This window comes from Arachis hypogaea, chromosome 3 (genome assembly GCF_003086295.3).
Source record: "Arachis hypogaea cultivar Tifrunner chromosome 3, arahy.Tifrunner.gnm2.J5K5, whole genome shotgun sequence".
In the NCBI taxonomy this organism is placed as follows: domain Eukaryota; kingdom Viridiplantae; phylum Streptophyta; class Magnoliopsida; order Fabales; family Fabaceae; genus Arachis; species Arachis hypogaea.
Genome location: NC_092038.1, coordinates 111,299,264 through 111,314,093, shown reverse-complemented (window position 1 = coordinate 111,314,093; position 14,830 = coordinate 111,299,264). Strand labels below are relative to the sequence as shown.

General features: G+C 37.8%; 1 non-coding gene across 1 annotated transcript; it reads right to left on the bottom strand.

Moving 5' to 3' along the window:
* Positions 1-12,836: 12,836 nt before the first annotated feature.
* Positions 12,837-12,944, bottom strand: LOC112793988 (small nucleolar RNA R71). Its single transcript, XR_003198671.1, has one exon. It is a non-coding gene; the product is annotated as a small nucleolar RNA R71 (small nucleolar RNA).
* Positions 12,945-14,830: the final 1,886 nt, after the last annotated feature.

The following is a 14,830-nucleotide window of genomic DNA, read 5'->3' as shown; positions in this document are numbered from 1 at the left end:
TGGGCTTGATCACATCAACCCATAAGGTCTAACCTCACTACTAATTAACCTAGTAGTAGGCTAGTATCAATGGCTATCAAATTAATCACCAAGGATTCTCAAATCACCAATTTATTGAGACCCAATGACTCAAGGTCACTCAATTCCCTAGCCTAGGCCAAGAGTAAAGGAAACTACTAAAAAACTAATAAAAGTATTTTAACAAACACCTAGAGTGCAAAAAAAGTAAACATCACAAAATGCTAGAATTAGTGAAACCCATAACTATCATAAACAATAAATCAACAATAACAATGAAGATAAACATAGAAGATCATGGAAATATAAAATTGCATTAAAGAAAAATAAGATCCAACAATTGTTCATAAACATAAAAGAGAGCAAAACAAGAAATTAACAAGAGAAACTAAGAAGATTAAGACAATAGAATACTAAAATATCAAGAGAGTTGAAATCAAAACAAGAATTGAAAGATAAATTTGAGAGTGATTAACCTAACTTTACCCTAATTTCTATCCTAAATCTAGAGAGAGGAGATAGCCTCTCTCTCTCTCTCTAAAATTCTACCCTAAAACATGGTGAAAACTAAACTATGACTACTTGGTTCATTCTCCCTTCAATTCTTGGGTTTAATAGCATCAGAAATCAGTTGGATTTGGCCCAAAATGAGCTAGAAATCGCCCCCAACGAGTTGCCCAAAATGGACCCACGCTGCTCCATCAACGTGCCTGCGTACAGTGTGTGTGCGCGTCCATAGATGTCAAGCAACTATGGCAAATTTTATATCATTTTGAAGCCCCGAATGTTAGCTTTCCAACACAATTAAAACCGCCTCATTTGGACCTGTGTAGCTCAAGTTATGGTCGATTGAGTGTGAAGAGGTCAAGCTTGTCAGCTTTACGGTTCCTTGATTTCGTCATGAGTTCTCCCACTTTGCATGCTTTTCTTCTCATTTCTTCCATCCAATACTTGCCTTATGAACCTGAAATCATTCAACAAACACATCAAGGCATCGAATGGAATTAAAGTGAATTAAAATCACCAATTTTAGGGCCTAAAAAGCATGTTTTCACATTTAAGCACAAATCAAGGGAGAATTGCAAAACCATGCTATTTCATTGAATAAATGTGAGAAAAGGTGATAAAATTCCCCCAAAATAAGCACAAGATAAACCACAAAATTGGGGTTTATCAAATCTCTCCACACTTAAACCAAGCATGTCCTCGTGCTAAGAATAAAGAAGGACAAGAAAATGGTATGAACATTTATTCAATGCAATGAAACTATATGCACCTATCTATATGAATGCAACTAAATGCAAAATGATCCTACCTACTTGGTCAAAATCAAATCAATCTCCAAGAGCATGTATAAACAAGTTGGGCTAAGATCATATGATGATTCATGAATCCTACCAATTCAAATATCAAAATGAGGTTAAAATAGACTTGCAAGAAGAAAGCTCATGAAAATCGAGAACAAGGAATTGAGCATCGAACCCTCACCGAAAGTGTATCCGCTCTTGTCACTCAAGTGTATAGGTTCGATTCACTCAATTTTCTTCTAATAATACTTTCCATGATTTGTTTTTCATTTAACAATCAACAATTATTCAATGCATGCATACATTCATCATGAGGTCTTATTCATAGGTTGTAATGGGGCTAGGGTCAAGGTAAGGATGCATATGGTCAAGTGAGCTTAAAATTTGCATCTTTGATTAGCCTAAGCTCTCACCTAACTCATATAACAACCTATACAATTATAATACTTGACCTAGCTACCCATGATTCCCACTTATTCAATACTCATGCATTCTCTTTAATTCACATCCCATATGCATTGATTTTTATTGAACTTTACTTTGGAGCATTTTTGTCCCCTTTTATTTCTTTTTCTCTTTTTCTTTATATATATATATATATATATATATATATTTATCATTTTTTTCCACATTTTTTTGTTTTTTTCAAAAGTATATACAAACGTATCAATGCATATGGTTTTACATATAGTGCATGAATATGTACCCAATTCCCAATATTTTCAACAAAAATACAAAATTTACACTTTTACCTCAACCAATGTCCCAAGTTTCCCTACCCAAATGATACACATCCTCACTAGCCTAAGCTAATCAAAGATCTAAATTAAGGACATTTATTATTTTTCACTTAGGGGTAGTGATGTGCTAACATTAAGAACAAAAGGGATTAAATAGGCTCAAATTTGGCTAACAATGGTTGATGAAAGGTAGGCTATTTAGGTAAGTGAGCTAAATGAAATGATGGCCTCAATCATATAAATGCATATATACATGGAATAATGGACATAAAGAATCAAATAAATCAAAGATTACAATCATAGAAAGAGAACAATACACACAAGAATGGGAAATAAGTGTTTATAAGATGTAACCACGCAATTAGGCTCAAAACTCACATGCTTATGTTCTTAGCTCAAAAACCATGTTCCAAAATAAATTCTTCAAGAAAGTTCAACAAATTTTTTTCAAATTGGTAGGGTGCCCTAAAACCAGTTTCTTGGAAAAGAAATCATCACCCTAACCAAGTAGTCCTAACATAAAAAGAAATGATAGAATATATACAATTTATAACTAACATGCAACCTATCATGCAATGCAACAACTGACTAACAAAAAAAATTGGTGTTGAAAAAGGAAGTTGTTACCCATGGAGATCGGTCGGACGACCTCCCCACACTTAAAAATTTGCACCGTCCTCGGTGTATGCAAAGAAGAGCAAAGTGGTGATGCACGGAAACTTGTCTCACAACAAATTTTCCTTCGGCAAGTATACCGAATTGTCGTCAAGTAAAAACTCACAATAGAGTGAGGTCGAATCTCACAGAGATTGACTTATCAAGCAACTTTAGTTGGACAAGTGTGCTAGTTGAGCTAAACAGGAATTGAGTTGAGATTTGCAGAAAAATAAATGGCAGAAAAGTAAATCGCATAAAATAAATTGCAGAATCTTAAATGGGGGTTTGGGAAGACGAGCATAAAGATAAATGGGAGAAAGTAAAGCGAATGGGTAAGATCAAAAATGGGGAATTCATTGGGCTTAGGAGATGTTGCATTCTTCGGATCAACTTCATTTTCATCTCTTCCTCAATCAATGCATTCATTGATCTCCTTGGCAATCTTAGGTGATTGGATCCCAATTCCTTGGCAACCCAATCTCTATAAGCTTGAACAATTTCCTAATTCCTTGATTTAATTGCTCATAGGAAGAGATGAAGTATGGTCACTGATTATACCACATGTACTTCCAAATCAAAGTTTTGGGAGGATTACATGTCACTATATCCGTCCAAACCCCAATTTGAGCCAACATGAGAAAGCATTTCTAGCATGATCTCCTCATCCCTTTTCCAAGGCTCAGAGGAAATCTAATTATGGAGAGTTTCTTTTCTAAGACAACTAACCAATTGGATTAGGATCGAATGCTTTCTAGTAAATCAAGAGAAAATAAAGAGGATAAAGAATGAAAACTATAATTGATCCATCAAATTACAACAGAGGTCCCTAACCCAATGAAAGGGGGTTTAGTTGTTCATAGCTCTGGAAAGGTAAAATGATGAAGAAGAATACATCCTCCCGTGACTAGAAGTGTAGAAAAGTAAATATACAAGGTGTAGTTATCCAAAAGTGCCAAGCTCCTCTCTAGTTCAAAACTACTCCTATATATACTACTCTTCTTGATCTTCTAGTTAGTTCTTCAAGTCTTGGATATGGGCCTTTGATCTTGTGTTGAAGCCGTTACAATCTTTAGTGGGCTCAGCTTTGTTTGTAGAAAAGTGTGACTTAGGCATGGGCGTTAGTTAGGACGATAGTGGTGTTAACGTTAAGTGAAAATGTGGGTTCGAGAACGTTAGTGACAATCACCTTTTTCACTAACGTTCCAACCCAAAGTGATCCACATTAACTTCAACATTAATGGCACTAATGCGACCACTAACGTTGCCTCTTGGTCCTTCACAAATGTTATTGGCACTCACCTTTTCCAATAACGTTGCCTTTTGCCCCACTTTCCCTACGTTAGAGTTCACATTAGTATAACTAACGTGACTCTTAACGTGGGCATGCTAAGCTTTGAGAGCATTAGTGACACTTACCTTTGTCACTAACGCTTCAAACGCCCCTCCTTCCCACGTTAGAGTTAACGTTAATTGGATTAACGTGGCCACTAACATGGTAGCGAATGCCATCTCCAACGTTAGTGACAAAGGTGAGTGTCACTAACGTTGGCTTATCATGCTTAGCTCCATGTTACTTCTCATGTTAGTGGTCTTAACGTGACCACTAACGTTGGCACTCTTGGGTTAGTCCAACGTTAGTGACAAAGGTGAGTGTCACTAACGTTGGTCATTGATTCCTCATCCCATATTAACGTGACTCTTAACGTGGCTTAATTTGTGCCTTTGTGGAACGTTAGTGGCATTCACTTTTACCACTAATGTTGGAGCTCCTCTTTTCCTCCACGTTAGCTACCACGTTAATGTAGTTAACGTGGCAACTAACGTGGGCTATAATGGCTTCGAAGGCGTTATTGGTGGTCACCTTTTTCATTAACGCTACAAGCTTGTCCCCATTCCACGTTAGTGGTCACGTTAATTAGATTAACGTAGCTGCTAACGTGGTTCCTTCTAGCTTCCTTTGTCCTGAAATCAAGCAATTAAAGTGCATCAAAGCTTTGTTCCAAATCATGAAATTATGCATCATCAATTTTATCATTCAATTCCTGCCTAATCCTCATGAAATCATGTAAAGTTCACAATAAATGCTTTGATCAAGGTGTAAGTGTATTTTCATCCAAAACTTGCTTATTTCCTAAGAAAATGCATGAAACTACCCTAAAACAGTGAAAAAAAGGTCAGTGAAACTGGCCTGGATGCCCTGGCATCAGGTGGACGGGTTGCTACAACTTGTTGAGCTTCTTCAAAAGGTTATGCGGATGACTTGTTTGTTGCCCCTATTTAGAAGCTTTTCCTTTCCTTCTTTTGGTGGCCAACCTCAAAGAAGAGAAAAAGAAAGAAAATTAAGCCTATAACAAATATATCAAAGCAATAGAACATAGGCGGGGGGCTAATGCCAGATAAGAGTAAGGTTCTCACTATATGGTAGCTACAACATATAAGTGAGAAGACAATATAAGCTAAGGCATATCAACTAATACTTAATGCAAGAGTAAAGTCAAAGCATAGGTTCATGACATGAAGAGCATGTTGCATCAAGCTTAATCAACAATTGACACAAACAAGATTAGTGATAAGCATGAGAGAATTCGGTCCCATCCTAACTCAATGACGATGAGGTACAAAAACAAGGGATTACGAGTCAGGAAGGACTAAAGCACTAATCTTGTGCGTAGAGTAAATTTAATGCCAAATAAGTCATGAAGCACCAAGAATATCTCAACAATTGAGTAGGAAAATGCAAAACCATTATTGAAAGAAGAGACTTAGAAAAAAAAAACTGAAAACATGCTATAGAAACAAAATTGAAATGTAAAGAATAAAAGTATACGAATGCGATAAACAAAAGACAATGGCAGAGGAGAAAAAAAACTCTTTTTTCACCGGCGCGGACGCGTCATGCATGCTTACGCGCAGATGCGCAGTTTGGCATAATGATGCGTACGTGCCAGGTGCGCGCACGCGTGGGTTGCAGGCACAGAATAGGCACAAACTGGGCATAACTCTCTGGAACATGTACCAGGAAGGCAGGTGGCGCTATTAGTGTGCACGCGCACAGCGTGCGTGTGCGCGCATTGCGCAATTAGCTTTAAGGACACGTACGCGCCAGGTGCGCGTACGCGCGGGTGATGGTGTGGAAAACGATCCAACAAAAACTCACCGGAAAGTGTACCGGGTCGCATCAAGTAATAATAACTCACATGAGTGAGGTCGATCCCACAGGGATTGAAGGATTGAGCAATTTTAGTTTAGTGGTTGATTTAGTCAAGCAAACAAGAGTTGATTTGAGTGATTTGTGATTGACAGAAGCTAAATTGCATGAATTGTAAAGGGAGAGGAAAAAATTGCAGTAAATTAAGGAGCTAAGAAATTAAAGTGCTGAATCTTAAAGAACAAGTAAAGTAAATGATAGTAACTTAAAGTGTAAGAAATGTAAATTGCAGAAGCTTAGAGTGCAAGAAATATAAATTGCTTGAATGTAAAAGGGAATTGGAAACTGGGATCGCAGAATCTAAACACAGAAGAGTAAATTACAACAAGTAAAAGAGTAGAGGATGATTTGAATTGAAAAAGATCTCAAACAGACAAGTAAATTTGCTTGAAGAAGCATTCAACAGATAAACTAAATGGAAATGCAAGATCTCAGGGGTCAAGAGACAAGAAAACCAAGTCTAGATCTCACTACCTTCCTTGATCCAATTCAGAAAAACAATTGAAAGAGAATTGATGATAAAAAACCAGTAAAGAAACTTGAATTATGCAGAGAAAGAAACAAAGAGATCTTGAGGTGAGATTTAGACAGAATTTCCTCAATTCTTCCCACCCAAGACTCAAGCAAGCCTTGCAGAGAAGGAAACGAGAATGCCAAAAGGAGGAGAACTCGAGTCTCCTTCCAATTCAAGCAGAAGTTTCCAAAAGAGCAAGCAGAATTCAAAATAGAAAGTAAAATGATCCAATTCTCCAATTACAATTTCAAAAGAATGTCAGAAGCCGCCCTCTCTACATCTAACTAACACCTATTTATACATTTCCTAATTTGGATCTAAGAATTTTAGTGGGCTCTAAAATTTGGTGAAGAAATGAATTAATTTGGATTTTGGGTGAATTTTGGCCCATGGTGCACCTCCCAGGGGAAAGCTCGGCTCTTGGCAAGAGCTTTGGCCAAGAGCTTTGGTTCCCTTCCTTGCTAAAGTGTGTGCACGGTCCTCCCTTGTGACAAGAGAACAAAGCTCTTTACAAGAGCTTAAAGCTCTTGGTAAGAGCTTTACTTGTCCTTGAGGTCCTTGGTTCAAATCTTGGGTGGAGCACTTGTGGAGCTAGCTTTCTTGGCACAAGAGTAGCACCCAAAATCTTGCTTCCTTGGGGTACCCGGTTCGAATCTTGGTGAAGGAAGTTGCTGGCCATTTTCCTTGGCAAGTGAGTGGCGCACAAAGCCTTGCTTCCTTAATGCTCCCTGTTAGAACCTTGCTGAATGAAAACAAGCCAATTTTGGCTTGTTTTTCCTTGTTGAATAGCGCTGGCCCACTTCCCTTGGTCATGGGTTCAAGTCTTGGTGAGTGCATATTTGAGCTTTTTCTCCTTGATTTTTCCCTTGGAATGCCCGAAAAAGCTCTTGGGCAAAGCTCTTGGCAAGAGCTTTGCATGTGAGCTTGCCTTGCTTCCTTCTTCCATATGCTTGTGACAAAGCTCTTGGCAATAGCTTGGCTCTTGATTATTTGAAGGAAAGCTCTCCACAAGAGCTTTAAGCTCTTGGCAAGAGCTTTATACCCTTCTTCCTTGAATACATCCACGCTTTTCATTCTTTGAGCCACGCTTCTCTTCCTTGTGCCACGCTTTCTTTCTTTGCTTAGATCATGCTCCTTAGGCTACGCTTTTCCTATTTTTTTCTTTTCTTCACCTACAAGTAATCAAAATAACCAATCAAAGTATCACAAAATTCACAAAGCTTAAAATACATTTAAAAACCAATTAATTCAAGCTTAAACTTTATGATTTTGTGTCAATTAAAGGGTGGTTGATTGATTCAAAGAAACCATGCACTTCCACTCCAAATTGCTTACTTGTAATGCAAGAAAGTGCATAAAAACCAATGAAACAAGTGAAATTAGCTTGAAAAACAAGCATATGATGACTTGTCCTCACAACAGCAAACTTAAATCTTGCTTGTCCCCAAGCAAGCATAAAAAACAAGAGGGAATGTAATGAAACAGAGAAGTATGCATATCCTTATTAAGCACATAGTTGAACTTGGTTCATGGGGTTTTTATGCAAACAATGATAACTCAATTATTGCTTGCTGTTACATAAGAGTCATTCCCTAAAAGGCTTACTAAACTTGCTGCTATCAAGCTTTATTTTTGCTTGTTTCCTTGCTAACTTTTCTTCCTTTGTTTTACTTAAAAAAGCTTATTATTCATTGAAGGCTTGGTGGCAAATGTTGCAGCAGCCTTTGGCTTTATAATTTTCTTTTTTCTTTTGCTCAACATTTCTTCACCAAAGGTACATGGCTCACCCTTTTCCTCCTAGGATCATTGATGCCCAGCATCTCTTTGGATAACTAAGTGTTTTGTAGCTAGGTTGCTCTTTATTGTGGACTTTCAGTTGACCATCTCAAATCAGTTGATCTAAATGGCCAAGTTTTGAAATACTCCTTAGAACTTACTTGTCCAAGAATATCCCAGCACAAAAATACCACAAGCATGTGTCCTAGGGTCCAAGCTATTGGTGCCTAGCCTTGTTCTTTGTTTTTTTCTTGCCACTTTTGGCTTTTTCTTCTTCCCTTTTTTGTTTGTTTTATTTTGTTATCAAGGAATTCTTACTGATATGAGCCTTTATGACAGCAAGCTAGTTCACACTTCAATGAAAATGACATTATGCAGCATTTATTTCATGAGTTATGCATTTAATCAAACACATACCACCACTAACTTTCATCCTAACTTATGCAACATTGGATATTTACTTTCTAATTCAAGCATTTCTCTTTTATTCAAGCATATGGGAGACAAGACAAAATTCAAAGCTAAATGATGAATAACAAGCATTATGCAGATCAGCATTCTTGACAAACAATTTCACTTGCAACCAAATGAACACTTTAGCAAGACATACAAGAATTCCCAATTTAAAGTACTTCTTCAACAACAAAGAATAAGTGCAAACACAACCTTTTGGGTTGCAGCTTTTCATTCTTCCTCCTTTTGTATCCCTTTTGAGTCATAATGCCAATTGTCTTCAAATGTTGGCTAATCTCCTGCATAATTCTCAAAAGTTGCTTGCTTCTCAAGCCCTTAATTGAATGGTTAGTGATGAGCGGATAATTTATACGCTTTTTGGCATTGTTTTTAGTATGTTTTTAGTATGTTTTAGTTAGTTTTTATTATATTTTTATTAGTTTTTAGTTAAAATTCACTTTTCTGGACTTTATTATGAGTTTGTGTGTCTTTCTGTGATTTCAGGTATTTTCTGGCTGAAATTGAGGGACCTGAGCAAAAATCTGATTCAGAGGCTGAAAAGGACTGCAGATGCTGTTGGATTCTGACCTCCCTGCACTCGAAGTGGATTTTCTGGAGCTACAGAAGCCCAATTGGCGCGCTCTCAACTGCGTTGGAAAGTAGACATCCTGGGCTTTCCAGCAATGAATAATAGTCCATACTTTTCCCGAGATTTGATGGCCCAAATAGGTGTTCTAAGTCAGCTCAAGAATTCTGGCGTAAAACGCCAGAACTGGCACAAGAATGGAAGTTAAACGCCCAAACTGGCACAAAAGCTGGCGTTTAACTCCAAGAAGAGTCTCTACATGAAAATGCTTCAATGCTCAGCCCAAGCACAAACCAAGTGGGCCCGAAAGTGGATTTTTATGTCATTTACTCATATTTGTAAACCCTAAGCTACTAGTTCTCTATAAGTAGGACCTTTTGCTATTGTATTTTCATCTTTTGATCACTTTAGATCCTTAGATCATCTTTGGACATCTAGTTCTTAGATTATAGGGGCTGGCCTCTTGGCCATGCTTAGACCTTGTTCTTATGTATTTTCAACGGTGGAGTTTCTACACACAATAGATTAAGGTGTGGAGCTCTGCTGTACCTCGAGTATTAATGCAATTACTATTGTTCTTCTATTCAATTCAGCTTATTCTTGTTCTAAGATATCACTTGTTCCTCAACTTGATGAATGTGATGATCCATGACACTCATTATCATTCTCACCTTGAACGTGTGCCTGACAACCACCTCCGTTCTACCTTAGATTGAGTGGATATCTCTTGGGTTCCTTAATCAGAATCTTCGTGGTATAAGCTAGAATTGATGGCGGCATTCAAGAGAATCCGAAAGGTCTAAACCTTGTCTGTGGTATTCTGAGTAGGATTCAAGGATTGAATGACTGTGACGAGCTTCAAACTCGCGATTGTGGGGCGTTAGTTACAGACGCAAAGAATCACTGGATTCTATTCCGACATGATCGAGAACCGACAGCTGAATAGCCGTGATGTGACAAAGCGCGTTGAACATTTTCACTGAGAGGACGGGACTGTAGCCATTGACAATGGTGATGCCCAACACACAGCTTGCCATGGAAAGGAGTAAGAAGGATTGGATGAAGACAGTACGAAAGTAGAGAGACGGAAGGGACAAAGCATCTCCATACGCTTATCTGAAATTCTCACCAATGAATTGCATAAGTATCTCTATCCTTATTTTATGTTTTATGTTATCCTCCATAACCATTTGAGTCTACCTGACTGAGATTTACAAATGACCATAGCTTGCTTCATACCAACAATCTCCGTGGGATCGACCCTTACTCGCGTAAGGTTTATTACTTGGACGACCCAGTGCACTTGCTGGTTAGTTGTGCGAAGTTGTGATAAAGAGTTGAGATTGCAATTGAGCGTACCATGTTGATGGCGCCATTGATGATCACAATTTCGTGCACCAAGTTTTTGGCGCCGTTGCCGGGGAATTAAATGTCCTAACTACAGTTTCGCATTTGTTCCCTGCAATAATAGTGCCAAGTTTTGATCCGGCAACAACACCAAGTTTTTGGCACCGTTGCTGGAGATTGTTTGAGTTTGGACAACTGACGGTTCATCTTGTTGCTTAGATTAGGTATTTTTCATAATTTTTAAGAATGAATTCTAGTGTTTCAAGGTGATGTTCTTATCATCACCAAAGCTGATTGATCTTCATCAATTTAGCTCTTGAATGCAATGTCCTGGTGAAGCTTGGCTAGCCATGTCTAATTCCTTTAGACTAAAGCTTTAGATTAACATTGCATGATTCCTAGAATTCTTATTAAAAATTTTGAATATCTTTATTTTCTTCTCCATATAATTTTCGAAAAAACCAAAAAAAATTACAAAATCATAAAACCAAAAATATTTCTTGTTTGAGCCTAGTGTCTCATTTTAAGTTTGGTGTCAATTGCATGTTTCTGTTCTTCTTGCATTTATCATGTGTCTTCATTGATCTTCAAGTTGTTCTTGATGATTTACTTGCTCTGATATTTAAATTCTCTTGTTTTGTGTGTTTTGTTGTTTCTCATATGCATTCTCAATTTGTTAGTGTCAGTAGTATACAAACTTCTAAGTTTGGTGTCTTGCATGCATTGTTTATTTGATTTTAGTTGCATTTTGATTTTTTCTCATCATTAAAAATTCAAAAAAAATTTTTAATTTGTATCTTTTCAAGTCAATAATACAAAGAATTGAAGATTCAGAACATACAGCAGAGAAATTACACAGAAAAAGCTGGGCATTCAAAACGCCCAGTGAAGAAGGAAAACTGGCGTTTAAACGCCAGCCAGGGCACCTGGCTGGGCGTTTAACGCCCAAAAGGGTAGCATTTTGGGCGTTAAACGCCAGAATGTATACCATTCTGGGCGTTTAACGCCAGGGTGGCACAAGAGGGAAGATTTTGTGTTTAATTCAAAATTTTTTCAAGTTTTCAAAATTTTTCAAAATCAAATCTTTTTCAAATCATATCTTTTCAATCATATATTTTCAAAATCAATTTCTTTCCATTTTCAAAAATACTTGTTAACAATTAATGATTTGATTCAACATTTCAAGTATGTTGCCTTTTCTGTTGAGAAAGGTTTAATGTTTGAATCATATCTTTTCTTGTTAGCCAAGTCCTTGATTTTAAAAATCAAATCTTTTTAAATTGTTTTTCCAAATCATATCTTCTCAATCATATTTTTTAAAACTATATCTTTTCAATCATATCTTCTTAATCACATCTTTTTCAAAAATAGTTTTCAATCATATCTTTTTGATTTCTAATTTCAAAATCTTTTTCAAAAATCACTTTACTTCTTTCTCAATCTTAGTTTTCGAAAATCATCAATCAATTTTCAAAATGTTTTTAAAATGTTTTTAATTTATTTTCAAAAATTTCTTCCCCTCTTCTCACATCCTTCTATTTATGGACTAACATGTACAATTCAAACTCTATCTTTCTAAGTTCGAATTCTTCTACCTCTTCTTTCTATTTTTCTTTTCCTCTAACACCTCAAGGAATCTCTATACTGTGACATAGAAGATTCCATATTCTCTTGTTCTCTTCTCTTTCATATGAGTAGGAGCAAAGACAAAAGCATTCTTGTTGAGGCTGACCCTGAACCTGAAAGGACCTTGAAGCGAAAGATAAGAGAAGCTAAAGCACAACTCTCTGTAGAGGACCTAGCAGAATTCTTCAAAGAAGAAGACATGGCAGCCGAAAACAACAACAATGCCAACAATGCAAGGAAGGTGCTGGGTGACTTTACTGCACCTACTCCCGACTTTTATGGGAGAAGCATCTCTATCCCTGCCATTGGAGCAAACAACTTTGAGCTTAAGCCTCAATTAGTTTCTCTAATGCAACAGAATTGCAAGTTCCATGAACTTCCATTGGAAGATCCTCATCAGTTTTTAGCTGAATTCTTGCAAATCTGTGACACTGTCAAGACCAATGGGGTTGACCCTGAGGTCTACAGACTTATGCTATTCCCTTTTGCTGTAAGAGACAGAGCTAGGATATGGTTGGACTCACAACCTAAAGAAAGCTTGAACTCTTGGGAAAAGCTAGTCAATGCCTTCTTGGCAAAGTTCTTTCCACCTCAAAAATTGAGTAAGCTTAGAATGAAAGTCCAAACCTTCAGACAGAAGGAAGGTGAATCCCTCTATGAAGCTTGGGAAAGATACAAACAATTGATCAGAAAGTGTCCTTCTGACATGCTTTCTGAATGGAGCATCATAGGTATCTTCTATGATGGTCTATCTGAACTGTCTAAGATGTCATTGGATAGCTTTGCTGGAGGATCTCTTCATCTGAAGAAGACGCCTACAGAAGCTCAAGAACTCATTGAAATGGTTGCAAATAACCAATTCATGTACACTTCTGAAAGGAATCCTGTGAACAATGAGCGAATCAGAAGAAAGGAGTTCTTGAGATTGATACTCTGAATGCTATATTGGCTCAGAACAAAATATTGACTCAGCAAGTCAATATGATTTCTCAAAGTATGTCTAGAATGCAAGCTGCACCAGGCAGTACTAAGGACGCTTCATCTGAAGAAGAAGCTTATGATCCTGAGAACCCTTCAATGGAAAAGGTGTATTACATGGGAGAACCCTATGGAAACACCTATAATCTTTCATGGAGAAATCATCCAAATCTCTCATGGAAGGATCAACAGAGACCTCAACAAGGTTTCAACAACAATAATGGTAGAAGAAACAGGTTTAGCAATGGCAAGCCTTTTCCATCATCTTCTCAGCAATAGACAGAGAATTCTAAGCAGAGCCACTCTGACTTAGCAACCATGGACTTTGATCTAATCAGAACCACTCAAAGTTTCATGATTGAAACAAGGTCCTCCATTAGAAACTTGGAGGCACAAGTGGGTCATCTGAGTAAGAAAGTTACTGAACTCCCTCCTAGTACTCTTCCAAGCAATACAGAAGAAAATCCAAAAGGAGAGTGTAAGGCCATCAACATGGCCGAATTTGGAGAGGAGGAAGAGGCAGTGAGTGCCACTGAGGAAGACCTCAATGGACGTCCACTGGCCTCCAATGAGTTCCCTAATGAGGAACCATGGGAATCTGAGGCTCACATTGAGACCATAGAGATTCCATTGGATTTACTTCTGCCATTCATGAGCTCTGATGAGTATTCTTCCTCTGAAGAGGATGAAGATGTCACTGAAGAGCAAGTTGCTAGTTACCTTGGAGTAATCATGAAGCTAAATGACAAGTTATTTGGTAATGAGACTTGGGAGGATGAACCCCCTTTGCTCACCAAAGAACTGGATGACTTGACTAGGCAGAGATTACCTCAAAAGAGACAGGACCCTGGGAAGTTCTCAATACCTTGTACAGTAGGCACCATGACCTTCAAGAAGGCTCTGTGTGACCTAGGGTCAAGCATAAACCTTATGCCTCTCTCTGTAATGGAGAAGCTAGGGATCTTTGAGGTGAAAGCTGCAAGAATCTCACTAGAGATGACAGACAATTCAAGAAAAAAAGCTTATGGACTTGTAGAGGATGTTCTGGTAAAGATTGAAGACCATTACATCCCTACTGATTTCATAGTCCTAAAGACTGGGAAGTGCATAGATGAATCCATCATCCTTGGCAGACCCTTCCTAGCCACAGTAAAGGCTGTGATTAATGTTGACAGAGGAGAATTGATCATTCAAGTGAATGAAGAGTCCCTTGTGTTTAAGGCTCAAGGATATCCCTCTGTGACCATGGAGAGGAAGCATGAAGAGCTTCTCTCAAAACAGAGTCAAACAGAGCCCCCACAGTCAAACTCTAAGTTTGGTGTTGGGAGGCCACAACCAACTTCTAAGTTTGGTGTTGAACCCCCACATTCAAACTCTAAGTTTGGTGTTGGGAGGTTCCAACATTGCTCTGAGTATCTGTGAGGCTCCATGAGAGCCCACTGTCAAGCTACTGACATTAAAGAAGCGCTTGTTGGGAGGCAACCCAATGTTATATTTATCTATTTTCTTTTGTTATTTTATGTTTTCTGTAGGTTGATGATCATGGGAAGTCACAAACTCAATTGAAAAAGCAAAAACAGAATGAAAAATAGAAGGAAAAATAGCACACCCTGGAGGAAA